At 38.5% G+C, this 14,169-nt stretch overlaps 1 protein-coding gene across 2 annotated transcripts in view; it reads left to right on the top strand.

Annotated features, from left to right (window-relative positions):
* The window catches only part of TANK (TRAF family member-associated NFKB activator), a 77,699-nt gene that overhangs the window by 25,697 nt on the left and 37,833 nt on the right, over positions 1-14,169 (top strand). The gene's annotated exons all lie outside the window — the stretch shown is intronic.

Here is a 14,169-nt window from a genome sequence, read left to right as displayed (position 1 = left end):
TACCCATTTGTCAAATGATGATCATAGAGTTTTTGTTTTTGTTTGTTTTTTTTTTTTGCTTAGTTAGTATCATTACTTAGTGTTTTGGGAGTCCCCAGTACACCCAGAGATTCTGCAGTTCTCTAAAAGGATTCACAGGACTTAGTACAACTGTCATATTCAGAGCTAAGGTTTATTACAGAGACTAGTAAAGAAACACAGCCAGATCATTAATGGAAAAAGACACCAGGTGGAGTCTAGAGGAATCCATGTGCAGGTTTCCTATACTCTTTCCCTTCTGTGAGGAGTCATACAGAGTGCACCCTCTCTCCAGCTTCCAGAAGTTCACCCAGCATATATGCAGTGCTTTGGCACAGGGAACTCCATTTGTGACTCAAGAGCTTGGGATATTTTTAAGGCTTGGTTACATAGGCACCCTGTGTCAGAAGGAAAGTAGTTATTCACCATAAATCTCATGGTAGTCTAAGTAGGTTGGCACAGCACTTAGAATCTTATCACTTAAGAAATGTTTTCAAAGATTACATTCCCAGATGCCAGTCAAGAGGCCAGCCTTGCAAATAGGTCTCTCCGAAGATAAATAACTTAAGGCCTGCTATGTTAAATTATTCCTGTAAAGCTGTTGAAAGTAGAGGATCTTATGTTGGTTCTCTCAATTAAAAATTTTTTTTTACTCGTCTGGTATTCTGAAGTCTTAAGAAATATGGTAGCCATGGAGTTCTTAGTTTCCTCCATAAGTATAGAAATACGCAATTCTCTTTCTCCTTTCTATTTGATACAGCTACTGTAAAACTAGTGTTATACCTACTGCACTCCATTTCTCAAAAATTATCATTTTTTTTGTGATTCTCATGTTGATTTACAAAAGAATACTCCCAGTTATGTAGGTAAATTTAATGGTCTAGAGATCTTCAGTAGGTGTGCATAAGAGAAACAGAGATAGGATAATGACAGACACTTTCTCAATTATTGAAGTGAAGTTTAAAATTTGGATTTGTTTTCCTTTCCAATTCATGTATAAGGCATAATCACTTTTTAAAAAGAGTATCAAAAATTCCCAGCTTTTATTCTTATTTTCTCATTAGGTTCATTAAGAAACTTCAACAATGCTGTGCCTATTCTAGGAACATTGGGAAATATAGAATAAGGGAATAGGAATATTGAGATATTCTTGGGATAAGACAGAGACAGGTATTTCTCTATCTCCTGATCTTTCTGCCCTGGCCAGTAATAAGCAACTGAAAACTCGTATAATTCAATCTCTGCCATGGAAGAAACCTTTATTCACTATGGCACTTATCCTAAAGAGGGGAAAGGAAAATATTTTTTATGTTTCTCAAAAATAGAAGAAAAAATGTTAAACTCTAGACATTGAATTTATTTAAGAGACATTATTGAGTGTCTGCTATGTACTGAGCTCTTAATAAGGTTCTGAGAATACTAAAATAAAATATGGTTTATGTCCTTAAGGACTTTCAATAAGTAAAAAAGATCAGTAGTTATTACTGTAGCATGCTAAGTGCTGTAGTAGAGATCTGTACAGGATAACATGTGAGCACAGTGAAGAGGCACTTAACTCACTCTGGGAGGATCAGGTCATAAGCCTACCACTAAGCCCACCCCTTGAGTCAAGATTAGGAGGAGCTGGGCAAATTAGGGAAGATGGATCCTGAAAGCAGGGGAGAAATATATATAGTAAAAACTCAGAAGTGAGAGCAGTACAGGAAAAGCATCTGTGAAGATAGATTAGGGCCTTATCATGATGGTTATAACTAAGTAGTTTTGTACTATATTCTTATTCATTCAAAATATATTGAAGGACTTGATATGTGCTTTAGAAAAGTCTTCCTGACAGTGGGATAGAGGATAGATAGGATAGAGAGTAGTGTGGAATTGGCTCAACAAACATACTGGTGCTAAGCAGTGGTGTAAGATCAGGAGTATAAAAATAAGTGGCAACCATCAATTTGCACTTTATTATATATAAGTATATAATTATATACCTGTGCTTAGTCATGTCCGGTGACCCTTCGAACTGTAGCCTGCCAGGGTCTTCTGTCCATGGAGTTTTCCAGGCAAGAATACTGGAGCAGGTTGCCATTTCCTTCTCCAGGGGATTTTCCTAACCCAGGGATCAAACCTTCATCTCCTGTGTCTCCTGCATTGCAGGCAGATTCTTTACCCCTGAGCCATCGGGGAAGCCCACCTGTTAATATACATACATTACATACATCATGAGAAATGCTGCACTGGGTGAAGCACTAGCTGGAATCAAGATTGGCGGGAGAAATATCAGTAACCTCAGATATGCAGATGACACCACCCTTATGGCAGTAAGCAAAAAGAACTAAAGAGCCTCTTGATGAAAGTTAAAGAGGAGAGTGAAAAAGTTGGCTTAAAACCCTGCATTTCTTAAAATTCAGAAAACTTAAGATCATGGCATCTGGTCCCATCAGTTCATGGCGAATAGATGGGGAAACAATGGAAACAGTGACAGACTTTATTTGGGAGGGCTCCAAAATCACTGCAGATGGTGACTGCAGCCATGAAATTAAAAGATGCTTGTTCCTTGGAAGAAAAGTTATGACCAACCTAGACAGCATATTAAAAAGCAGAGACATTACTTTGCCAACAAAGGTCTATCTAGTCAAAGCTACAGTTTTTCCAGTAGTCATGTACGGATGTGAGATTTGGACTATAAAGAATGCTGAGCGCCAAAGAATTGATGCTTTAGAACTGTGGTGTTGGAGAAGACTCTTGAGAGTTCCTTGGACTGCAAGGAGATCCAACCAGTCCATCCTAAAGGAAATCAGTCCTGAATATTCATTGGAAAGACTGATGCTGAAGCTGAAACTCCAATACTTTGGCCACCTGATGCGAAGAACTGACTCATTGGAAAAGAGCCTGATGCTGGGAAAGATTGAAAGCGGGAGGAGAAGGGGATGGCAGAGGATGAGATGGTTGGATGGCATCACTGACTTAATGGACGTGAGTTTGAATAAGCTCCTGGAGGTGCTGATAGACAAGGAAGCCTGGCATGCTACAGTCCATAGGGTCACAAAGAGTCAGACACAACTGAGTGAATGAACTGAACTGAATATTACATTTCAGTTTACTAAAGAAAAATCAATGGCAATCATTTGGTTACCTCTGGGACATACACGTGAAAATGTCCTGAATTGGAGATTATAGATACAGATTATAGAACAACAATTTCATTATAGTCCCGAGTGTGTACATTTCCGAATTATAATGTGTAGGGTGAAGGGATATTTGAAGAACAGAAAAGGAAGAGGAAGAAAATATGGCCAACCAGTTGGTTGCTAGAGATTCAGAAATAGGTTAAGGAGTTTACTCTGAACATGAAGAAACACACATTCCTCTGAGAATTGGAGGGTACAAGAGAGAAAAATAGCTGCAAAGGAAAATAAGTTTGTATGGAAGAAGTGGAGATGGCAGGAAGTTTAAAGGAATTATCATGTATTACTTATATCTGGAATCCAAAAAAAGTCAAACCTTTAAAAAAAAAAAAAACAGTAAAATGGTGGTTACTTGGGAGACAGAGAGAGGCAGAGAAGATTGATGTTGTTTAAATTTATAACAAGTAGTAAATAAGCCATGGATATCTAATGCATGTTATAATGATATAAACAGTAATATTGTATAATTATTTAATGTGTTAAGTATGACTACAACAATAGTATTACAAAATAAATGTATCAAAGTAACTCACTATGCACCTTAAACTTACATAATATTATATGTCAAATTTATTCAATTTAAAAAATCAAACAAAAAAGAGTGGATTTTCTTATGAGAGTCCGTTTTTTTCCTGTGAAATACAAGATAAGATCATCTACTGAGTGAAATGATTTTAGGATTTTAGGATAGTCTGAAAGTGATAATAAAGACTTGAAAGCTTCAGTTAAGTGAGAGAAGAAAAATGTGGCATCCAGCCTTTATCATGAAGTTTTGGTGGTGTCAATCAATGTTTGCTGGTTATTCTTTCAGCAGCTTTCTTGATGTAGAAGTAATTGGATGGCCAAATCCAAGATTAAGAGATTGTAGAGTTAAAGTGAAAGAATTTTGGCTAGGTGACCAGAAAGTACATACAAAAGCAATTGAAGTTATGTGCTTTGAGATATAAGCTAAAATCAGAAAGAAGCTAATCCAGGAGGAGTCTAAGACTAAGAACAAAAAGAGGGTTTATGGATGAATTGTTCATGAAGTGAGAGGACAGATACAGAGGGAGTAGAAGAATGTGAGTTCAAAGGATGGATTATTGTCGTTGAGCGAAGATTGATGTTTAGTATCATCTGTTTTCATAATGAGCCATGAAAGCGGATAGCTGGAATGAGATTGAGGAATTCAGGAAACTCTTAAATGAAGACTAGAGCACTTCTCCTAGAATGGTAGTAGATTTAAGAACATTTAGAGTGATATTGTGAAGGAAAGAGCAAAAATTCCTGAATATAAGGAAGTGACTAGTGTCTTGGAAGATAACTGTTTTGAGGAGAGACTGGTATAATTAAAATACCTTGTGAATAGCTTTTTGCCTAAGTTTAAAGGAATAATGGCCCAGAAGTGGCAATAATGAAGCAAATGACTTACCTTTTTGTTCTCCTGCATCTAACTCCATTGCCCAATCCCTGTTTGACATAACACTAGACAGCTTTATATGAGGGGGGTTACAGAGGCATCTATAATTATTAGGAGACAACATAATTATTCCCATTTTAACGTGAGATGCTAGACTTGCTAAAATTCAACTTTATTGGCCATTACATTGAAATAAGTACAATGAAATAAGAGTTTAGAAATTTGATCACATTCATTACTTTTTTAAAAAATGAACATTTTTCCAAAACATTTTTGTGAGAAAACATTTATACGTCCTTTTGACATTTTTTGGATTTTATTTTATGGAGCATTTATTTTTTTTAATTATAGACTCAAATGTACCAAGTGTAAATCACTAATTTCTCCTTATCTGTCTACTCTCAGAAGTGAGATTGAACTTTGAAAAGTTCAAGCAAGTTGGGTATTCTCCTTTCATAATCTTTAGTAATAAGATATATACACATTCTCAAACTTGTAGTATGAGAAGATAAGAACAAATATCACTTCCAAGATTTTTAGCCTGGATAAATGGAAGATTGATGATACAGGCACAGAAAAAAGAGAGTGCTGATTTTGATAAAGGAAGTTACTTGGTTTTATCTGATATTTTGAGTTCAGGAATTAGAAGATCATTGGGGAAAATTATCAGCAGACTATTGAGTTATGGGTCTTTGAAGTAAAGTACCAATTGAAAGTACAAATTTAGGAATCATCTTTGTAGAGATGATACTTGGAGTGATAGGAGAAGGACGTACTAAGAAAGAGGAGCAAAGGAAGAAGGGAAGCAAGAAAATAACCTTGGAGAAGTCTCCTGGCCTTCTGAAAAGGCCCCAGGAGCTGTACTCTGAGTGACCTTGGCTGTACTTCCGAACGTTAAGCTTAAAATAATTGGTCTGTTGAGTGACATCAGCAAGGTGACAAAGTAGGAAGTTCCAATCCCCTGATTCTCCACGAAAACATCAAATAAACAGACTGAAAAAAATTTTCTAGGAATTTTGGAAATCAGTCTGTGATGTATGGCAACAAAGCAAACACTTAGTCAAAAAAAACCTACCTTGAAAATAGAGAAAATTTAACAGCATTTTACTCACCCTTGACCCACCTCATCCCCAGGATGGCATTGTTCATTTGGAAGGAAGCAGCCTAGTTCCTGATTCCCTCAGGAGGGAAGAAAGGAAGAAGCAAAGTGGAACATTTTTGAAACATCCTGGCCAGTCTGTGGACTACCCAAGGGACTGTTTTCTGTCTTAATCTGAATTGAAGCTTGGAGTTGGGAATGACTGCATAGTTTAGGTCTCAGACTGGCAACTCTGGAAAGCAGTGGTGGGCATCATAACATATGGAAACTGCAGGGAGGGGATTGCAGTGAACACGTGGTGCAAGAGATGTGGGAAAAGGAATATAATGGAACATCTGAGGGCCCGAGCAGACACTTCCAAACAGCCAGGAAAAATCAAGAGGGAAAAAATCACAGAGAACCAAACAGGATACATACCCAGAAGATACTTGAGAAAACCTTAAACCTTTACCCTGGACTAATGTCAAGGTTAAAGGACCTGCTAATTAGTGAAGATCATCCACACGAGGTTGCAGGTCAAACACCCAATTTTCAACCATAGCAAAGCATTAAAAAAAATGAGAATGTGGCCCTTTCAAAGGAGAAAAATAAATTCCCAGAAACAGCCCCTGAAGAAATACATGCATCAGATTTACTAGACAAAGACTTTCAAAGAATTGTTGTTAACATGCTCAAAGAGCTAACGTAAGGCAGAATCAAAGAGCTTAAGTAAATCAGGGAAGCAATAATATGAACAAAATGAGAAAATAAAAATTTTACCCTAGAGGTTCAAGAATATACTTGAACAAGCAGAGAAAGAATCAGTGAGCTGAAAGACAGGTAATTTGAAAGATTGGAATCCAAGGAACAAAAAGAAAAAAAGAATAACAAAAAGTTAGCAAAGCCTAAGGGAATTACAGGACACTATCAAGTACAGCAATATGCACTATGGGAGAAGAGAGATTCTTTTGAAGAAGATTATTAAATAAAGCTTCTCAAATTTGAGGAACTATATATATATATGCATATATATATATAAATCCAAGAAGCTCAACAGACTTCATGTAGGGTAAATCTAAAGAGCCCTACATCAAGACAAATTGTAATCAAACTGTTGAAAGACAGATATAGAATCTGGAAAGCCTCAGGAGGAAAGGGACTCGTGTACAAGGAAGCACCACTAAGGCTGTCAGTGGATTTGTCAACAAAAAGCTTGCAGACCAGAGGGCAATGCTATGTTGTATTTAAGTATTAAAGGTGGGGGGAACAACTATTAACCAAGGATTTTATATCTGGCAAGACTGTCCTTCAGAACTGAGGGAGACATTAAAATATTCCTAGACAAACAGAAGTAGAAGGAGTTCATTACCCCTAGACCTGACCTATAAGAAGTTCTAAGGAATGCCCAAGTTGGAGTGGAAAGGTACTAGAGAGTAACTTGAAGCCAGGTGAAAATATAGAACCCTTTGGGAAAGGTAAATAATAGACAAATATAAATATCAGTATTATTGTAATTTTGGTTTGTAGCTCTGCTTTTTATTTTCTACAGCCAGATTTAGAACAAGATATAAAGATAATTTTAAGTCTATATTAATGGGTTTACAATATATAAAGATGTAATTTGTGACATCAGTAACAAAGTGGTGTGCAGAGCTAGAAAATCTGAATAGGCCAATACCTAGTAAAGAAATTGAAGCAGTTACCAAAAAGTTTACAAAAAGAAAGCCCAGGACTTAATGGCTTCGCTGGTGCTTTCTACCAAACATTCAAAGAATTAACACCAGTCCTTCTCACACTCTTTCAAAAATTTGATCAAAGTAGAGTATTTCCTAACTCAATTCTATGAGGCCAGCATTACTCTAATTTCAAAGCCAGACAAAGGCAGACAAGAAAACTACAGGCTGATATCCCTTATCAACAGTGATGCAGAAATCCTCAACAAAATACTAGCAAACCAAATTCAATAGTGTGTTAAAAGGATTATACACCTAAACCAGTTATACACCTTATTCCTACATTGCAGGAATGGTCAAATCAGTGAATGTAATACACCACTCTAACAGAATGAAGAGGGGGACAAAAGCACAGCATCATCTCAATTGATGCAGAAGAATTTACAAAATTCAACACCTTTTTTTTTTAATGTAAAAACACTCAACAAACAGACATTATGTAACTATTACAATATATTAAAGGCTATATGTGACTGTTTATAATAGCCAGGACATGGAAGCAACCTAGATGTCAGTCAGCAGATGAATGGATAAGAAAGCTGTGGTACATATACACAATATGTATTCAGCCATTAAAAAGAATACATTTGAATCAGTTCTGATGAGGTGGATGAAACTGGAGCCTATTATACAGAGTGAAGTAAGCCAGAAAGAAAAACACCAATACAGTATACTAACATACATATTTAAAAGCAGAGACATTACTTTGCCAACAAAGGTCCGTCTAGTCAAGGCTATGGTTTTTCCAGTGGTCATGTATGGATGCAAGAGTTGGACTATGAAGAAAAGCTGAGCGCCGAAGAATTGATGCTTTTGAATTGTGGTGTTGGAGAAGAGTCTTGAGAGTCCCTTGGGCTGCAAGGAGATCCAACCAGTCCATTCTGAAGATCAGCCCTGGGATTTCTTTGGAAGGAATGATGCTAAAGCTGAAACTCCAGTACTTTGACTACCTCATGCGAAGAGTTGACTCATTGGAAAAGACTCTGATGCTGGGAGGGATTGGGGGCAGGAGGAAAAGGGGACGACAGGATGAGATGGCTGAATGGCATCACTGACTCGATGGACGTGAGTTTGAGTGAACTCCGGGAAATGGTGATGGACAGGAAGGCCTGGCATGCTGTGATTCATGGGGTCATAAAGAGTTGGACACAGCTGAGCAACTGAACTGAACTGAACACATATATATGAAATTTAGAAAGATGGTAGCGATAACCCTATATGCAAGACACCAAAAGAGACACAGAGGTATAGAACAGTATTTTGGGCTCTGTGGGAGAAGATGAGGGTGGGATGATCTGAGAGAATAGCATTGAAACATGTATATTACATATATATGAAACAGATCGCCAGTCCAGGTTTAATGTATGAGACAGGGTGCTCAGGGCTGGTCCACTGGGATGACCCAGAGGGATGGGATGGGGAGGGAGGTGAGAGGGAGGGTTCAGGATGGGGAACACATGTACACCCATGGTTGATTCATGTCAATGTATGGCAAAAACCACTACAATATGGTAAAGTAATTAGCCTCCAACTAAAATAAATAAATTAAAAAAAAAAAAAAAAATCTTGGCTTCTAGTGAACAGCCAGCCACTTGCTTCAGGCTATAAATAACCAGTTTAAAAAGAAATAAATAAAGGCTATGTGTGAAAAAACCGCATCTAACATAATACTCCATGGTGAAAGACTGAAAACTTTATTTTTCTGAGATAAGGAACAAGACAAAGATGTACACGTCCACTACTTTTATTCAACATAGCACTGTAAGCCCTATCTAAAGCAGTCAGGCAAGAAAAATATCTAAATTGGAAAGGGAGAAGAAAAATTATCTCTCTCTGTTTGCCGATTTCTGTATCCTATGTATAGAAAACCCTAAAGATTCCATCAAACTGTTAGAAGTAATAAATTCAGCAAAGTTATAAGATATAAAATAAACACACAAAAATCAACTGCACTGCTATACATTAACATGAAACAAGCTGAAAAGGAAATTAAGAAAATTCCATTTACAACAGTATCAAAATCAATAATATACTTAGGAATCGACTTAACCAGGTAGGCGACAGACTTATACACTGAAAACTACAAAATGTTGCTGAAAGAAATTTTAAAAAGAGGGAGTTCCCTAATGGGTAGAATTCCAAGCTTTCACTGCCATGGCCCAGGTCCAGTCCCAGCTCAGGGAACTGAGATTTCACGAGCTACATGGTATACTCAAAAAAAGAAAAGAACATTTGGGGGAAAGTCTGTGTTCATGGGTTGGACCCTTACCTTTCACCATATACAAATCAACCTAAACCTGCTCAAAGACCTAAATGCAAGAGCCAGTACTGTAAAGCTCTTAGAAGAAATCATAGGGGAAAGGCTTCATGACATTGGATTTGGGAGAGGGTTCTTAGCTATGGGCTTCCCTCATAGCTCAGTTGTTAAAGAATCCGCCTGCAATGCAGGAGACCCCAGTTTGATTCCTGGGTCAGGAAGATCTGCTGGAAAAGGGATAGGCTACCCACTCCAGTATTCTTGGGCTTCCCTTGTGGCTCAGCTGGTAAAGAATCCGCCTGCAATGCAGGAGACCTGGGTTTGATCCCTGGGTTGGGAAGATCCCCTGGAGAAGGAAAAGGCTACCCACTCCAGTTTTCTGGCCTGGAGAATTCCATGGACTGTGTAGACCACGGGGTCGCAAAGAGTCGGACACTAGTGAGTGACCTTCACTTTCACTTTCTTAGCTATGACACCAGAAGCACAGACAGCAAGAGGAAAATTATTAAGTTGGACTTCATCAAAATTAAAACCTTTGTGCATCAAAAGACACTATCAATAGAGTGAAAGGCAACCCAAGGAATGTGGGGAGATAATTGCAAAAATGTATCTGATGAAGGGTTGATACTTAGAGTGTATAAAGAACTATGCTCAAAAACAACAAAAAACAACCTAGTTAAAAAATCAACCAAGGACATGAATAGACATTCTCCAAAGAAGTTATACAAATGACCAATAAGCACATGAAAAGATGCTCAACATCATTTTTCAATCACTCAGCCATCGAGTCCAGCTCTTTACGATGCTAATGACTGTGGTCCGCCAGGCTGCTCTGTCCGTGAGACTTTCCAGGCATGAATACTAGAGTAGGTTGCCATTTCTTCCTCCAGGGGCTCTTCCCAACCCAGGGATTGAACCTGTGTCTCCTGCATTGGCAGGCAGATTCTTTATACCACTGAGTCACCCTGGAAAGTGAAAGTGAAAGTTGCTTGGTCGTGTCCGACTCTTTGCGACCCCATGGACTATGCAATCCAATGGAATTCTCCAGGAGAATTGGTCCAATCCATGGAATTGTATATGGTGAAAGGTAAGGGTCCAACCCATGAACACAATCCAATTCCATGGTCCAATCCATGGAATTCTCCAAGCCAGAAAACTGGAGTAGGTAGCCTTTTCCTTCTCCAGGGGATCTTTCCAAGCCAGGGATTGAACCCAGGTCTCCCACATTGCATGCGGATTCTTTACCAGCTGAACCACAAGGGAAGCCCAAGAATACTGGAGTGGGTAGCCTACCTGGGAAGCCATCATTAATTTGACATCATTAGGGAAATGCAAGTTGAAATCACTGTGCTTAGTCGCTCAGTCGTGTTCTGACTCCTTGTGACCCCATGAACTGTAGCCCACCAGGCTCCTCTGTCCCTGGGATTCTCCAGGCAAGAAAACTGGAGTTGGTTGCCATGCCGTCCTCCAGGGGATCTTCCCAACCCAGGGATCGAACTCAGGTCTCCCCATTGCAGGCGGATTCTTTACCATATTAGCCACCAGGGAAGCCCAAGAATACTGGAGTGGGTAGCCTAACCCTCTGCAGGGGATCTTCCCAACCCAGGGACTGAATCAAGGTCTCCTGCATTGCAGGCAGATTCTTTACCAACTGAGCTACCAGGAAAGCCCTGAAACCACACTAATCCCATTCCCATTGGGATGGCTATTATAAGAAATAAAAAAAAAAAGTATTGGTGAGGATGTAGGGAAATTAGAACTCTTGTACATTGCTGATGGGAATGTAAAATGGTGTATCAACTGTGAAAGATAAATGATGTTTCTTCAAAACAAAACATAGGATTATTACCATATAGTCTAGCAATTCCACTTCTGGATAGATACCCAAATGAACTGAAAGCAAGGATTCAAAGAGATATTTGTATGCCTATGTTTGTAGCAGCCTTATTTACAGTGGTCATAAGGTAGAAGGAACTCAAGTCCCCCTCAGTGGATAAATAGATAAACAAAATATACATACATTGTGTATGGTCCTGCTGCTGCTGCTAAGTCGCGTCAGTCGTGTCCAACTCTGTGCAACCCCATAGACGGCAGCCCACCAGGCTCCCCCGTCCCTGGGATTCTCCAGGCAAGAACACTGGAGCGGGTTGCCATTTCCTTCTCCAATGCATGAAAGTGAAAAGTGAAAGTGAAGTCGCTCAGTCATGTCCAACTCTTCACGACCCCATGGACTGTAGCCCATCAGGCTCCTCCGTCCATGGGATTTTCCAGGCAAAAGTACTGGAGTGGGGTGCCATTGCCTTCTCCTACATTTTGTATATGTATATACAATATGCAAAAAGACTATATATATAGAGAGAGAGAGAGAATGGATAGAATAGTTGGCTTCAAAGAGACAGAAAGTAGAGTGGTTCCTAGAGGCTGAGGGAAGGGAGTGGGGAATTCATGTTGAAAAGGACAGCATTTCAGTTGGGGAAAATGAAAAAGCCCTGGAAATGGATGGTAGTGATGCTTGTACAACAGTGTGACTGTACTTAATGCCACAGAACTATACACTTAAAAATGATTAAAATGGCAAATTTTATATGCTATATTTATTTTACCAAACTTAAAATCTATTACTAAAAATTTAGCATAGGTTCTCTGTTTTACTGCTATTCACCTGTCATTCATTAGTTTATACTTGCCCACCCTTTACCACTCAGCTGTCCGCACTCCAGGCCAGTTCTTCTCACAGTGTTTCTTCTAGTTCACTTCAGTTTAAGATTCAGAAGCTCCTCTGTGAAAAGTCAGTGTGCTACATCCATTTTAGAACATTCTGTCAAGCAGAGACATCCGAGTATTCCAAATCAATAAAGGAGACAAAGACAAATAAGACAGGTAAGTGATTTTTTAAAAATATTACTAGCTAAAATTACAAAAGCAGCACATGCTTATTGAAAAAAATGCAGATAATCTAAGATATACAGAGTATAAAGTGATGGTCCTCTCCCTCTTTCCCAGAGGTAACCACTGATAATAACATACCTTTATCCTTTCAGAATATGTGAATCATATCTTTTCAAAAATGGAGTTGTGCTAATTTGAAAAAGGTTTTAAAATTTTAAAACTATGTTTATCTTCACCATCATCATCACTAAGATTTATTGAGGCTTATGTTTGGCAAAGTGTTACAGTCATCTCATTTAATTATTATATGGCTCTTATGAGTCAGTTGTTATTTAAAATTTTCAAATGAAACTGAAGTTCAAAAAGGTGAAATAACAAGCACTCCACTAATAAGTAGTAGAACTATGATTTGAAAAAAATTGCTTGACCACGGATTTCATATCTATAACTTCTTTGCCTAAAATCATTGGTAGTCTTTCAAGTTCACACATATAAAACTACCTTATTCCATTTAATAACTGATTGTATCTCTTGTGCTACCTGTTCCTTAAAGTACTATTTTTCCTTAATGTTTCAGACACCATATTTGATTTTTCTCATTCCTTTTTGGGTTGCAATTCCTCATTTTTCTCTGTAGGTTTAGTCTCTACCACCAGGCCACTAAATATTAGACTTATTCAAGCCCTTCCTTGTATCTTACTGTATATTCTTGTATAAGCTATTTCATCTTCTATGGCTTCAGATACTTAAGACAATAACTCCTAAATTTATCTCCGTACTCCAGATTTACCCTCTGAGCTCTAGATCCATATGTGTCATTGTCACTTGAAAGCCATATTTTACTGAATGTCAGACCTGAGCTTATACATCCTCTTATTTTTTCCCACCTATACCATATTAAAAGAGTAATGAGTCTTATAAGCTGCTGTGTGGAATAATAGTGCCTTTTATTTATCCTAAATTATCTCACTTAAATTTCCAAGGATGATTGCTGACACTGCTACTAATGTCCTGTTGGTCATCAAGTATATTCACTTTCCCTGAGACCTGAGAGGTGTTCTTCTCAATACCAAATTTTCCATTGTTATACCTAGACACTGCTGCCACCATGACATTAAATTGTTTGTCTAAGGACCTGTAGTCTTTATGAAAACTTGACTGTTTTTAGCTTTTCTTCACAGGATAGCCTTTATCCTCAGTCAGTTCAGTTACTCAGTCATGTCTAACTCTGCAACCCCACGAATCGCAGCACGCCAGGCCTCCCTTTCCATCACCAACTCCCGGAGTTTACCCAAACTCATGTCCATCGAGTCGGTGATGCTATCCAGCCATCTCATCCTCTGTCGTCCCCTTTTCCTCCTGCCCCCAATCCCTCCCAGCATCAGGGTCTTTTCCAATGCGTCAACTCTTCACATGAGGTGGCCAAAGTATTGGAGTTTCAGCTTCAGTATCAGTCCTTCCAATGAACATCCAGGACTGATCTCCATTAGGATGGACTGGTTGGATCTCCTTGCAGTCCAAGGGACTCTCAAGAGTCTTCTCCAACACCACAGTTCAAAAGCATCAATTCTTCAGCGCTCAGCTTTCTTCACAGTCCAACTCTCACATCTGTCATC

This window comes from Bison bison, unplaced genomic scaffold, assembly GCF_000754665.1.
Source record: "Bison bison bison isolate TAMUID 2011002044 unplaced genomic scaffold, Bison_UMD1.0 scf7180017864452, whole genome shotgun sequence".
NCBI classification, from domain to species: domain Eukaryota; kingdom Metazoa; phylum Chordata; class Mammalia; order Artiodactyla; family Bovidae; genus Bison; species Bison bison.
The sequence above is the reverse complement of the archived record's forward strand: the minus strand, read 5'-3'. Positions and strand labels throughout refer to the sequence as shown.